Here is a 14,954-nt window from a genome sequence, read left to right as displayed (position 1 = left end):
GCGAATGTCTTGGAAAACATTTTCACTTGAAGAAATCAAGAGTTTCATTGTTTCTATTAATTGTTTTATTATTAATTTGTATTATTATATGTTTTATCGCGTACTTAACGCTAACATTTAGTGTATGTAATATAAGACATTCGACGGTATTATAAACACAGTGTAATTCTTACCTGTTTATTTTAACACATATGGACATACTTATGTTTGAATATGCATCCAACGGAATAATATGCTTACTATTTCCAGATATCTAGACGCCAGTTATATATGTGTAGGATGCCAAGATTAAAAAAGACGGCGTAACGAAGTGTGTACCGCTCTAGAATGCGATAGGTACATGAAAACCCACCAATCAAACAAAAAAGATTACGTCGAAGTACCTTGCCAAACAATCACATATACGTGCAATAAAAGTGTAATGACAAACAGAAGAGGGTTAAGCCGGTTTGATACTAGTATAAGGTTGATGTAACCAAATACTGCCATTGTTGCGATTCGGAATATATCAAGCAATTTGGAATACCTGACCTCTGCTTAGAAGATGCATATCGGTGGATGTTTTTTTATGATACTTAAATATGAATTGTTTATTTAATACAACGACATTTGACGCGTTTTACCATAACGATACTAATACATGTATGTGACTTTGATGTGACACATTTTTGACGACCTTCTTTTAAACCAGTTCTGAGTTGGTCACTATATTATAATCGCAAAATGTGAATTTGTAGTGGATAGAAAGATTTGTGCAAATGCAATACACGATGTGATTTCAGTAGAAGTGATCAATATAATTTTTATACATGTATGTTTTTTCTCTTTTATACCTATGTGAATACATATTATTTATGACTGTTGTATTGAGGGAATAAAGTATTGGTTCACTTAGAAATATTATTTCGTTTGTTCCTAACATTGCCTTCTAATCGTAAGTAATGTTTATATGTCAAATGCACAACGAATTAAATCCGACCCAAATCTTTTTTTATCATGTATGTAAGTGCTGAATACAATTGAAAATTTATGCAGAGACATCGTAGGAAGAAATGACGTAACACAGATGATGGTTTATTTTCATAACAAAGTGAGAAACTAGCATCATGACATATACGGAATAAAACGTGTAAGTAAGTAGCACTCATAGCAATTATATGTCAGACGTGTCTATGCAGACTTTATAAATAAAACAAAAACACTACAATCATCAGCTGTACATGTTTTGTTATGTTCGTGTTTTTTATTTGCTGTTTTAGTCCGGCTCTGTTGAAGGATTCTTTCTTGCATATTCTACATTTAAACTCATGTTGTCCATGAATGGGGCATGATATCTCAATCCTCCCCTGATGTAAAATTCCTCATTACATATACTGCAACGAAAGATGCACTTATTTTCGCCCTTTAACCTGCATCATCTGAAAAGACAGTAAAAGAATGGTTAAAAAAAGTTCATAGCAGAATAAGGTCGACACGTCATAAAATACATGAAATTAATTATAATATTACTGAAAGATAAACGTTCTATTATCTCGTACATCAGCCACCACACAACCCATCTTCTTGAAAATAGGTGAATTGATTCAATTGGTCGGCAGGTTTTTCGAACAGCATTATTATTATTCTACAGTAAGTAACGTGATTAAGAAAACACTTATATTGCACCACGTTACATGCTATAAAACTATAATATTGAAGTACACATATACACTTTATTTAAGATGGGTAGGTATATCATGTCAAGCTCTTTTTCATATGAAAGAGCTGTTTGTCATTTGGAAGTCAGGTCCCAAAATGTGCTAAAAAGGAAGTCAGTTCCAAATAAGGGGGTTAAACCAATAATGGTTGCCAATAAATTAATTATCAGTGATAAAACGGCGTCGGTAAAATGAAATAATCATGATTTTATTTATATTTTACTGTTCACGTGTGTCAATACTGTGTATTATAAGAGAAAATGATATTTGTACATTCAATTTCTCGAACGTCCCGTAAGTAGACAAAAGATTTGTGGACGGTTTTCCTTCAATAACTTTTTATCCCGACGTCTACGATTTTGAAACAAAAAACCGAGGGAAGCACACACACCGGAGAGCCGAAACGGCGTATTCATTTAAAATAATTATAAATACAAAAGGGCTTACCGGGTGAAAATATCCTCCCTTCCTTTAAGAAAATCCAAGAAACGACGCCATCTTTGAAGTTTTGCAACAACTTTCTCACTTAAACGCGGTAAGCTCCCGTATACGTGTGCCCCCCTGCCTGGTTGAAATTGACCTTAAGTTTCAAATTACTCACTAACTTACATTGCCGTATCTAACTTGACACTGAAAGGATTTACTTTATACTTTGACACACATGTAGGCCCGTGTACTTAGGCAAGATCGATCCAGAAACCTTACTGTACTAATAAAAAAATACTGCAATGCTAGTCTTTTTTACTTTATTATTTTACACACACGGAGGCCCGTTTACTTCAGCAAGAACGATCCAGAAACCTTACTGTACTAATTAGAAATAACTGCATTATTTGTCTTTTTTTTAAATATATGTCAAGTTTGGAACTGGGTAAGTGTTCTATATCTTCGCAGTTAAGCTACCAATTGGCAAAAACGACAATGGCTTGTTTTAAAAAGCAGCATTTACATTTAACCACAATAGCTAAATCATATCATGTTGACAGCCTGTCACCCTTCATTGCTTCCATTTGTTATCTTCAAAAAAGGTGATTGGTTGGCATCACGGTGTATAGTGTTTTAACGACCACACGATTTGAGCAAAATCGCAACACCAGTACTTTGAGTACTTTGATTTATAAAGAGGTAAAGCAAATTTGTATTACTCGTACAAGCAAATAAACAACATTTGAATTGAACATAGGTAAAAGTTTCATATAGTTACGAACAATGTAAACTAAATTCATTGAAAGGTCTACTAATACAATATTATTTGGTACCGAAGAAATATTTGCTAATCGTAAACCGTTGTTCCGATATTACCTTTAAGATGTATAACGCTAGCATATTTATTTGTCATTTATATAGTTACAATCGCAATTTTGGTAATTGAATATTAGAAGTAAACAATGCCCGTGATGCAAAAAAGCAATAGTCAGCCTGCGATAATTCAATGATCTATCATATGGCTTATGGAAATCTGTCATGAATGCATGTCAATTATAAACTTCGGCAATAAATTGCAATTTTGTCAGCAGTAGAAAAGTTTCTGTATCAACGCTATTATAAAATGATATATATACACACACACATATATATATATATATATATATATATATATATATATATATATATATGTCTGTTTGTCTGTGTGTCTGTTTGTATGTCTGTGTATCTGGTTGTTCACGCATTTCTTTCTCCATATATAAAAACAATCGACTGTGAACGAGTATCTATTAATAGATCCCAGAAAACGGAAATAACGTTGTTGTGAAATATCATTATCTCCATTGAAACACAAAATACTCATAATTTCACTGTATCTTCTAGATCCAACGTATTTCCGCTGTGTCTCTAACATAGTGTTAGGGTAGTTAATGAATCCTTATCGGATCCTGCCCAAATGCAACTATGGTTTCATGTTTGTAATAAATGTTCATGTAACTGTCCCTTCTGTGTATGTAAACTGTTCCAACATTGGAAGATGTGTTGCGGTGAAAGTATAGGGTATATAATTGTGAATGAACCATCCTTTTTTGGAGGCAGCAGCTGGAGCGTGCTCGTCGCGACCGAGGCCAGGAGCCGCCTGCAGAAGATTGATATCTCGCGGCTTGATCTTCTGCGGATGACTCAGCAAATTCATCTGAGTCCGACACCCTCGAGACAGGACGTCATCTTCACTGCTGTGACTGCTGTCTTCTCCAGGATGCAGCGGATCTAACCAATCCGCTGTTTATCGTCGAGAGATCGCCTGCCCGTACCGGTCCAGAGGTCCCGTCTGTAGAGGGACGGGTACGGCGGGATAGCAAGACCACCAGTGGAAGAACATACGGGACGGACTCGGGGTTCCTTCTGCGGGGAGGGCACCCATGAACATCGAGGGGGTGGCTTTAAAGAGGGACCCCGGGGCGGCGGTTCCTAGTGCGCTCAACGCGCTGGGGAAACCGTCTCGAGGATGAAGACGACAGCCGGTGACAGCGAGAGGGGCCATAAAGGCAGAGCGGTGCTTGCACTCCCTTGGCGGAGGCGTACAGACTGTCTTTGAATTGTCAACTACCAGTTCACATTAAGGTCTCATTGGCCACCGTGCACTGGTTTATTTGGATCTTAATTATATATTTGGCGAATACCCGGGAAGCCGGGGTAAATTTGACCTACTTTGGCTCAAAATTTATATTTTTCCCCTGAAAGGTCACAGGGGCAGGTCCAGCTAAAATGACTCCGTGAAGGGGCGTGGGACCTGAAAATAAACTCAGAACAACAACAACCTTTTTTGGAGGATGGGGATTTCACAGTATGTCTGCTTCATTCTGCACCGTAGCTAGGCGCACACGCCGAAGTCTCCAATAAAAATATGTGTTTGTATGTCTTTGTATCTGGTTGTTCACGCATATCTTTCTCTCTCTATATATATATATTGAACAACTAATCAATTATTACTTGTAAAAAGAGAAATTTAATGATTTAAATACATTGCTAATTATGTAAATCAATGAATCACTACAATGTGAATAGTAATAAGTAATATATAAGTAGGCATAGGGTAGGTTTTCGCGATGTATATAAATTTGGAATTTTGTTAAATATTGAACCATAGTGGCTATCATTGTAACGTTCTGTTTTGTTTCTGAATTCGTATTTTCTTATGCTAACATTCGCAGTAACGCTAAATTATAATATAAAGCACATGTGTAAATAGTCGTCCCAGACTAGCCTGTGTGGTCCGCACATGCTAATGAGTGATTGCAATTTCTGCCTAAACTGGAGTTTCATTTACACGAAGAAGAAACTTCATAATAACAAAAAAAAATACTGTAAAAGCAGACAGTTTCGTCACTGATTAGCCTGTGGGGACTACCCAGGCCCAGTTTGTAATAAAGGAGGCTCATATGATGTACCCTTGTCTATGAAGAAAATATATTGTATATTGCCTAGTTGAATTTTTGTGCATTTCTGTCAAGTCTTTTCTGGCCAGGTTTCCTTGATTACTCTTATAGGAGAAGGAGAGTGAAATGCATTTATCAATTTGGTCAACATCCTATAAAACTGATCCAAATATGTTACATATTCTTGTTATTGATTTACCTACTGATAACATACACATCCGAGGGGCTGTTGATGATTATGTGCATGAAATAATAGGACAGTAATGACACAGTACAAATTGTGCTAAAGGGCTAACGGTATGAATTGTATCCTGCCTTTTGCTTGAATGTTGTATCAATGAAAACATATTAAATAGCAAGGCCAGCATTATAAGCTATCACAAATTCCTTGACTACATATATTGCTTAATACAACATGAAATATGACCAACTTTGATCTGAATTTGACTTGACAATTGCGTCTCTCACTTGTTATGAATGCCCCAGAATGAGGTCTTGAAGGAAGATTTAATATGGTTTGAGAGAACGATAACATGTCTGTCTGTAAGAATGTGAATATGCAATTATTTCTCTAGAAAATGAAATATTATTACTGATTTTGTTTGGGTCGTGATTTGCAGAATGCAAACAATATACCAGATATATTAACATATGAGAGATTATGCATGCAACGGTTTTATCTGCTTGAATAGTTTGAATAGTTGTAACAAATTATATGAAAGTGATAAAAAAAGAAAGGACTGGGGTTTCGTAACTGTAATAATGTACTCGTTGTCTTTCAGCACTGTTGATCAAGATTAGAAATGAGTCATAGCACTTTTCAAATCTGTAAAAAAAATTAGTAACACAGATATATAAAGGAGTATTAGTACTCTGCACATTATTAGTATGGGTTAACTCTTTACCACTAAGATACGTACAGTCGAAACCCGATGGCTCGAACTCGTCGGGACCGGCAACAAAAGTTCGAGCCAGCCGGAATTCGAGTCATCCAAGTTTTAATAAACTTTTGTTAACGTAATTATTATGGGTTAACCCTTTACCACTAAGATACGTACAGTCGAAACCAGATGGCTTGAACTCGTCGAGACCGGCACCAAAAGTTCGAGCCATCCGGAATTCGAGCCATCCGATTTTTAATTAATTTTTGTTTACGAACAAGTCTGCAGTACATTGTCACCTCCAGTTGAAGAGTACACATATTGCTTAAACTCCGTACTGCTTCGTTCTACTTTCTGCTTTTGCATTAATAAGAAACAAATATATACTATCGTTTAGAAACGAAGCTTTATATTGCATCCAGTTAGATGTTTAATAACATGATGTGAGTTTTCGCTTTCCTCGATTTATGATTACAAAACATAATCTTTTTTTCAAATAAATTAACGATTAAGTCGATGACATGTTTGCAACTGGTGTTTAAAAAATTATCGAGTGCCTTTGATCAAGCGGTCCTAATAAATTTACACTTTGTGCGACCCAAAAGCGAGTTCAAGCCATCCGAACGAAAGAAAGCGTGATCATTGTCAACGGGACCGTGAAAACAGTTCGTGACATCCGATAATTCGAGCCTTGCGAATTCGAGCCGTCCGACAAAATTTTTAATGAACATATAGCAATAGAAATCTGTGCTTTGTTGAGAGTTCAAGCTAACCGGAAATTCGAGCTAAGCGAGTTTGAGCCATTGGGTTTCGACTGTATTTTGACGCATTTGTAGTCCCATAGAACGTTTTTAAAAACAGACCTCTCTTACTAGATTCAAGTTTTAATGGCTTTATTTTCACACTGAGTTACACTGAGATGAGCACCAAACAGCATCAAACCAGAACAGACTGAGAACTACTCGCAGGCTGTTCTGGTTTAATGTTGTTTGCACATACCCTGTTTAACTTTGCTTATGAGTGGGAAAGGGTTAAGGGACAATTGATAAACTAACTACTTATGTTTTTGTCCGATATTTTTATAAACTGATTTAAACAGTGTTTATGTATACAAATGATACTGTTGGATGCATCAATACCTAATTAGAGTTAATAGTACCTGTTATTTATCCCAGACTCTAAATATATGTTGTTTTGTGTAATACAATACAATTTACTAGACAGTATAAAACCTTTAACATGGAAATTTCTTGACGCAGAAATGGTATGATTTTTAGTTCTTTGCAAATAAATGTGCATGTTTTCTGTCATATTTAATTGCTGATTATTGCTTGTGCTGACATTTAGTTGTTTCTCTCCATGGTGAAATGTCTGCACAGGCCAATCAGGGCCGGCGCTTTCCTACTTAACTGGATTTTTGCTTCGGGGAGACTTCATTTAAATAAAATTTAATAAAATTTCCATAAAAGCGGAAAGTATTGTCCCTGATCAGCCTGTTGGACAGCAGTGCAACATTGGCTTACTAGTTCTAGGAGGCTACAAAATGCCACCACTGCCAGGTGTTGGGCCCATCTGAAAGCTGTGGCCTTGGGAAGAAAACTACATGGTGACATTCCTAAGCATTAGGTAAATTTTGCTTATGAAACATTGTTCTTAATTTTTGATTTGCATGTATATAATTTAGAAGCTAATGGGCATGAATTTAATATTTGAATTACTGAAGTCAAAATATATACCACTACCAATGATAGTAGAATTTTTATTTTCAGTTTCAATTAAAAAGATAACCCAATATAAATTACCGAATGGCACTGATATTTATTTTTAGTATCACATCAAATTTTTCTTTTGAACTATTTTGTCGAGTCAGACTGTGTAAAGCTCAATATTGCATGTAACAATGGTCAATTGTATGTTTTTTGTGCGTCTTAGCTTGACTGGGCTGCAAATTTGTCATTCATTAAGCAATTATAAAATACCTTAACACCAATATTCACCATTGTAAGGATGACATGTCATGTGTAACTTTTCTCTCTTTTCCTGCAAAGTTAAGGTAACACTCAAGGGTACAAAGTTAAATATTACTATGAAACAGCATATCCAGACCATAACGTTATCATCTATCATATTATAATTACTTACCACAAAGGACCACCATAAAAGGACAACTTGCCAAGTGTAAATCAATCGCCTTTAATCAAAAGTAATTTTTAAGGTAAACTGTTTTGTGCTTTTTATACCAGTATTAACATAAATAATTAAAATCGAAATTCTGAATCATGCCATACTTCAAAAGTACAAAAGGTAGAGAAATGAAACTTATGGAGATCCTTTTCTTACTTCGCCATAAAGCCATGCAAGGACTGCTGTTTTGTCTGTGACAAAGCTTTTGTTTACAATTTAAGAGACATTTTGCTGACATGCTTCCACCCATTCATTTAAAAACTAATTGAATACAATGGTTGTACATTGACTTGAAAACTGGCTAATTTAATGCAGACATTGATGAATTTTGTATGCTTGACATATTAAAATTAAAACTAGTAAACCACTTGTTTTTTCCAGTACCTCATGGAGTATGGTCCGGACTATACACTCACGGTTACCCTAGGCAACCAAGGGGACCACAACACACAGGAGCGTCTGCAGTCCCTGTACTCACTAATTCTGTGTATGTATCACCTATTTCACCCCATAATGACATGTGTTAATCTCATGATATTTGTTAAAAAGAATAATTGTTTGCTTTAGATTAATTTATAAATCTATTGGTAGAGTTATGTCCTGTATTTGAAATTCGGAAGTTGTTAAATCCATGTTTTGTCATCTTAATTTTCTTAACATAATGCAAAGAAATATTGTTATATCAAACTTATTTTTTATTGTAAGCATCATTTATGAAATGTTAGGATCAACATATTTATTTTTATATTATTATTAGTATTATCATCATTCATCATAAGCATGCTGTTTAATTTTTGGACATATTTATTTATCGCAAATGGCATCTAATAATACAAATCGCAAACTTGTTGTAAAAATAGTTTGCATTCATTGAAAGGAAACATTCGAATTAAAGCATATGTGTATGCTTTGTTGAATGTACATCTTAAATGCATTGCATACATTATGAATTCAAATATAACTCACACTGTATCTAGTATGTACCGATTTTATTACCAGGCCTGATGAGTAGGTATGAGTTTTACATAAGAATGCTTTGACAGTGTTTTCCTTTGAAACTATAAGCTAACTTGGATTTTAATTGTGGAATTCGTAATGTGTCTATTTTTGTTAAATGTGTTGTACTAGTTAGATTGTTTGTTAAGCAATACTTAACAAAGAGTTATCTCACCATAGCACAACTTGATCATACGGTGAGCTTTTGTGATCACCATTATACTATCATCCCTTGTTGGTCTTCCGTGGTCAACATATATTGTTAAACACTATTGAGGTCACATTTTTGTCCAAGCATCGTTTAACATGGTCAGAACGTTTATTCCAGTGATATCTTGGCCAAGCTGTAAACTGGCTCACAGCTTGTTTTAGCTTTAGAAGTCACAATTAGGCACAAGCATTATGAAATTGCTTATAAGATATGCTTTAATCGTATATCTTGTCAATGGTTTGTAAATGGTGGTGGTGGGTTGAAAAAAAATGGTTGTAAGGGGGCGAGGCTGTTTCCTGGTATGGAAGTAAAATATTTTTGTCAAAATTTGCTCAAAGTTGCTATGATCATTTGTTATAATGATATATTAGCTGAGTTCTCAACGTATTCCAGTAAGTTGAAAAATTTGACCACCGGCTGCAGGGGTGGGCAGTTTTACTTATATGTCTAATGTGAAATCTTTTAATACAATGTAGTTTAGATTCCCATTGTTTGTCAAATTTACAGGAACCTTTCCCAGAAAATAAATTTGTTCTCATGACAATTTTGCAATGTTAAACAAAAAAGATCTGGTCTTTTGTAATACACGGTTGAAAAGGGGGTGGGGAGGGATTTTTAATATTTTGCTTCGATTAAATCTTGTAAACATTTTGTGCGTCTAATTGTTTTCCCGATGATAATAACACATTGTCTTTGTTGAGCTAAAACATTGTTCAGGTCTTTTAAACAAAAATGGGAGCACAGTGCTGAGGTGGGAGCATTTTCCTTTTATGGGCTTTTGCAACCTTGTTGACACATTTTTACAACAATTTGTTGTACAGTATTACCTTATGACATCAGCCTGGTCAAAGAACTGATGATATGACACAGGAAATCACATTGAGTTTTATGTTCTTCAGCCGAGCCGGTTCTTCACGTATGCACTTCGCTTTAGTTTTATTCAAGGTGGGCCGGGTACTGTGATCCTTAACACCCTAATGACAGTTTAATTGTTTAAATATTTTGTTGCACATTTTGTTTTCTGTAGGGAAGTCATGTTTAAATGAACATAATATATATTTATGCATATAAAGTATAGTTTCGAGCAAAGCAAACGTTCAGTTTGCTGTTTCCATGCAAATGTCATAAATACAACGAACATTTGCAAATCTGAACGACGTTTTTTCAATTATGTCGATTAACTAAAAATGTTAAGGTCCCTTTAACAGTATTTCTGGAGAGGAGGGCTTCAATCAAAGTGAATCGCGTCAGTATGGAAACAAATATATTCAAAGTGACGGTACTTATATTTATCCTGATATGATTTGCAACACTGGATAAATAGGTACCGATAATAAAGTTTATACGGTTTAGCACGAAAACAAAACTGCTCATTTGCTAAGCCTCAGCAGATAATCTATCTCCATCCCGTCATCAATCGTGTATTATATATATATGTTCATTCACAACGATGAGTGCCAGATCAATATTGAAAAGCTTTAGTGGAAACAAACATTATTGTTTGGTTTTAAGCAAGCAAATGATGAAAACTACCATCGTCATGTTTGTTTGTGTAGTCTTCCAATGGTTTTGTCAAGTTGCACGTAATTCACTTTGGTCTTCACAAGATTATTATGTTTCTTGGCAATTGGTCACTTGCCTCAAATAAAGGACCAACTGATTGTTTATGAAAATAATTCAATACTGCTCCAGCAGCTGGAGTTTCACTTCTTTATATTTATTTTGAGTGCGAATTCTTTTTAGCAAACATTGTCACAAATGGTGATCTAGCAGAAATACCGACCCACTCACATTTCATCGTTCAAATCATTTATTCAAAGAACCGATGTTTTGTTTTTGTAAGAACTTCCCCACCAGCAACACTGGCCTAACGTTAAACCATTTAAGCGTTTCATCAAGATTGTTTTATTCAAACGAACGTTATTTACTGGAAACCCTATGTTTGTTGATTTTCAATTTTAGTTACAGTGACTTTGACTTGACCAGGCCGCCATAACTAACGTTATTGACCAGAAACCATTTGTTTTACTGTTAGTGACAGCGGCATTTACTTTGATAAGACTTTACGCACGCTTTCTATATCTTAAGTTTTATTTAGAATCTCCAATTTAAACTTAAGATCCGGAAACTACCTGTGTTACACCGGAGAAAAACCAATTTCCACAAATTTTCAACTTCGTTGAAAACCGGGCTAATGAATAACGCGAATGCATAACGAAGACATTTTCAAAGCTTCTTAATTAATATTACGTAATGTAGATTAATTATTACTTATATCCATACTTTATATAAAAAATTATTGCTTAATTAACATGCATTTCGCCTTTAAAATGTGTCTGAGTTCGATTATACCAAACGTTCAATTCCTATTGACGTATATATTTTGTATATTTGTTGTAATGAAAGAAATGTTCAATGCAAAGTCCTATTATTATTATGATGATTATATGTATAAAAAAGCGATTATATAAATATAAATAAATAAATAAACTTGTATTTTTAAACACAAATATGTAAACTTGGATAGTCGTAGCAGTCGTCATGTTGCCATACAGTGTAATTTTGCTGTTCGTATCTTAATATCACCTACGCCACAAATGATGCTATTTAAAGTTCATTTGTTCTTTGCAAAATACAAACATGTGGTGACAAAACAGTATTTTGTTTGATTCGCATGGACGACAATTATTTTCAAAGTTAGGTGTGTAAACCAAGTAATTTAGTGGTGATTTGTCATGAAATATACAAGTCCAAGTAATCTCTCGCTAGCGAAGAATGTCCCGGGAAGAGGTTAATAGAATCACATCGATTACATTGATTCAGACTAAGTAAGTAACTCAAACCTATAAGCCCTGATTAACTATAAAAAGCTTAAACATTGTACCAAGTTCAATAACCAAGTTGAAGAAGTTATCCGCAATCAGATTACTCGATTTCTCGACTTATTGTACATTTGATTTTGGCAAAACGCAAGCTTAGCACAGACTTGTGTTGTATTGGACGAACACTACAGTGCTACAGACTTGTATTGTAATGGACAAACACTACCGTCGGGTAGACCTGTGTTGTACTGAAGACAGAATTGTGTTGTAATGAGAGTAACACAACCTGGGGACAGACTTGAATAAAAATGCTATTGTGTCCCACTCAGTCCCACATACCAAAATTATTTACCTTATCTCGGCTGATATTTGTGTTTCAAATCCTAAAAAAGTGCCAATCGTTTACGAACAATTTAATGTTACACAAAATAAACAAACATTATTTACATTATTAAGAAATGACTATGATAATACTATTAAATAGATAATGGACGTTTTACACATAACTTTTGTTACATTTAAAATTATATATATTAGTCGTCACTTCATGATTAGACTCCTATTTGCTCACAAAGTGTTCGCTCAAAATTATTGAAATATTGATCGAATACTCATTAGATAGATAAATTACATTGATATTGTTCGTGATAGCGTTTCGGTTGCATGTGGGTCCTCTACCCAACCATTAAAGATGAGGTCGTTGTTAGTTTTTATTCTGTGTCGTCTCAGTGTTATTTTGGTCATCGGTCGTAATGGTACTTTTTTCTTAACTTTCTAATGCACAACAACTGTTATTTCCTCAGAGACTTTCAGACAATCATGGCGAATACAAATTCGACTACAATTAATAAGCTGTTATTTTTTGGACAATCACGATGAGATCAATTTATTCAGACATACCGCTTCAAAAGATTATTATAAGCAACACACATTTTATGTTATGTTCAATATTGTTATATGCCGAGATAGGAGTTGCCATTTTGTTACACAACGTAAGGGCTGTGACCGAGAAGTGATTGCCTCGTGCTTGAGTGATGTTCAGCACGCAAAGAATATCATGTTTACAACTACCCTTACAAAGTTCGTTTGATTCAGTTCTTGCGTTTGTAAAAGGGATGTCTGCCGAAAGGTTAATGTTGAGAAAATACTAATATTACTTTGTATTGGCTAATTTAATCACTTTTCTGTATACTAAAAGATACGTAACCAAATACGTTTTTGTTCGCGCGTAGGTAAGACCTCATACTTTCTGACCATCATTTGCAAATGCTTTTTTAAGAATCGTATATGGCATTTATATAGGCTATTGATGTACACAAAGTTTTCGTTGCATGCTGGATCGTTGGTGTTTGGCCTTCAGTTTGTAATTTCGGCCCTTAAATTCATGTACTTCACTTTATTGTATACATGTGTGCATTACAAACACATAAAGTGTATATAACATGTTTTAAATATAATTTCGAACATAACTTTTGCAGTCATTTAATAATCATTGTGCTTTTTTAACAGAAAACTAGTAGGCAAAACGCTCCTATGACGCTGCACTTTATGTTCAGTTAACTAATGTTTTAACTGCGAAGATTATTGTGCTACATCCTATTTTCAATTTCACGTGTTTATAAACACGCACCGCTTCTATCTTAATGTTTTTTACCATATCGGGAGCATACTTACTTATAAAACTTGCAGATACATCACTTGTGTACTTGATATGCACATGGGATGCCTGACCATATACAAGAAAAGACAAATATGACGCGTGTACGCCTAATTGAAAAAAAACATGTATGTTGTGTGTACATATACAAGACTAGTATTATCTGTGTACACACCTGTGACGAATGAATGAATGTACACATTCTAGACGAGTAATTTGTAATCCGTGTACATGTATTAGACAATATAAGTACTAAGTGCAGACACGAAAATAAGCGTCCCTCTAAAATATATTTAAAAAGATACACATTCTGAAATGATGAACAATTTATAAATTTCACAAAAAAGGAGAACTAAATATTGTGATAATTTATCTATGATGTTAACAAACTAGTTAGTGTATTAAATTGAAGAAATAAATTGAATTAACATGATAATTCTGTTTAACATGTGTTTAGTATTTTTTTATTATTTTGATCGACACGAAATGTAAACATCTCATTACTTACTATGTATGTGTTTTTACTTTTAGTTTGCCAGCATTTCAATTGTGTCTTCAATAAATAATCAAATAATTCCATGCTATAATACTTTTGTTCCGTAATATTTAAACGGAAATACACACATTGCGTCGAAAGACGTCTTTATAAGTGGCGAAATAATGTTTTGTGAACATACGGAGCACGAGATGCGAAGCATTTGGTGGATTTTTAATTTCGATACAATACGTTTTTTCGATAGGAATAAAAAGAGAAATATCTTTTCTAATTTGGCGATATGATACACACATGAACACAATAAAAATAAATTGATACAAAATGGAACGAACGTGTGTTAACTGTTTTTCGTGTAAGTATTGTATAACATACTACTAAATAAACAGAATATCAACCTACCAAAGATATTACAAAGGTTAACCCACATCCGCGCTCTCCCATAAAACCCCTCACTATGAAAGCAATTATCTTACACAAGAAATAAATCATGACCTGTATTCGAACATTATTTGAGAGGAACAAAACATCATAGCGTATTAGCTTCCTTAAGTTACCCAATAGTGTAAAACAGTATAACACCACTTATTAACCAGACATTTTAAATACTCAACATTTTTGGATATTGGTTACTACCAGTGTTTTATT

At 34.3% G+C, this 14,954-nt stretch overlaps 1 long non-coding RNA gene across 1 annotated transcript; it reads right to left on the bottom strand.

Moving 5' to 3' along the window:
* Positions 1 to 1,061: 1,061 nt before the first annotated feature.
* Positions 1,062 to 2,641, bottom strand: LOC127854315 (uncharacterized). Its single transcript, XR_008037024.1, has 2 exons — positions 2,145 to 2,641; positions 1,062 to 1,418 (listed from the first exon to the last, which is right to left on the bottom strand). It is a non-coding gene; the product is annotated as an uncharacterized LOC127854315 (long non-coding RNA).
* Positions 2,642 to 14,954: the final 12,313 nt, after the last annotated feature.

This window comes from Dreissena polymorpha, chromosome 12 (assembly GCF_020536995.1).
Source record: "Dreissena polymorpha isolate Duluth1 chromosome 12, UMN_Dpol_1.0, whole genome shotgun sequence".
NCBI classification, from domain to species: Eukaryota; Metazoa; Mollusca; class Bivalvia; order Myida; family Dreissenidae; genus Dreissena; species Dreissena polymorpha.
Note: the sequence above shows the minus strand (reverse complement) of the source record. Positions and strands in the feature narration are given on the sequence as shown.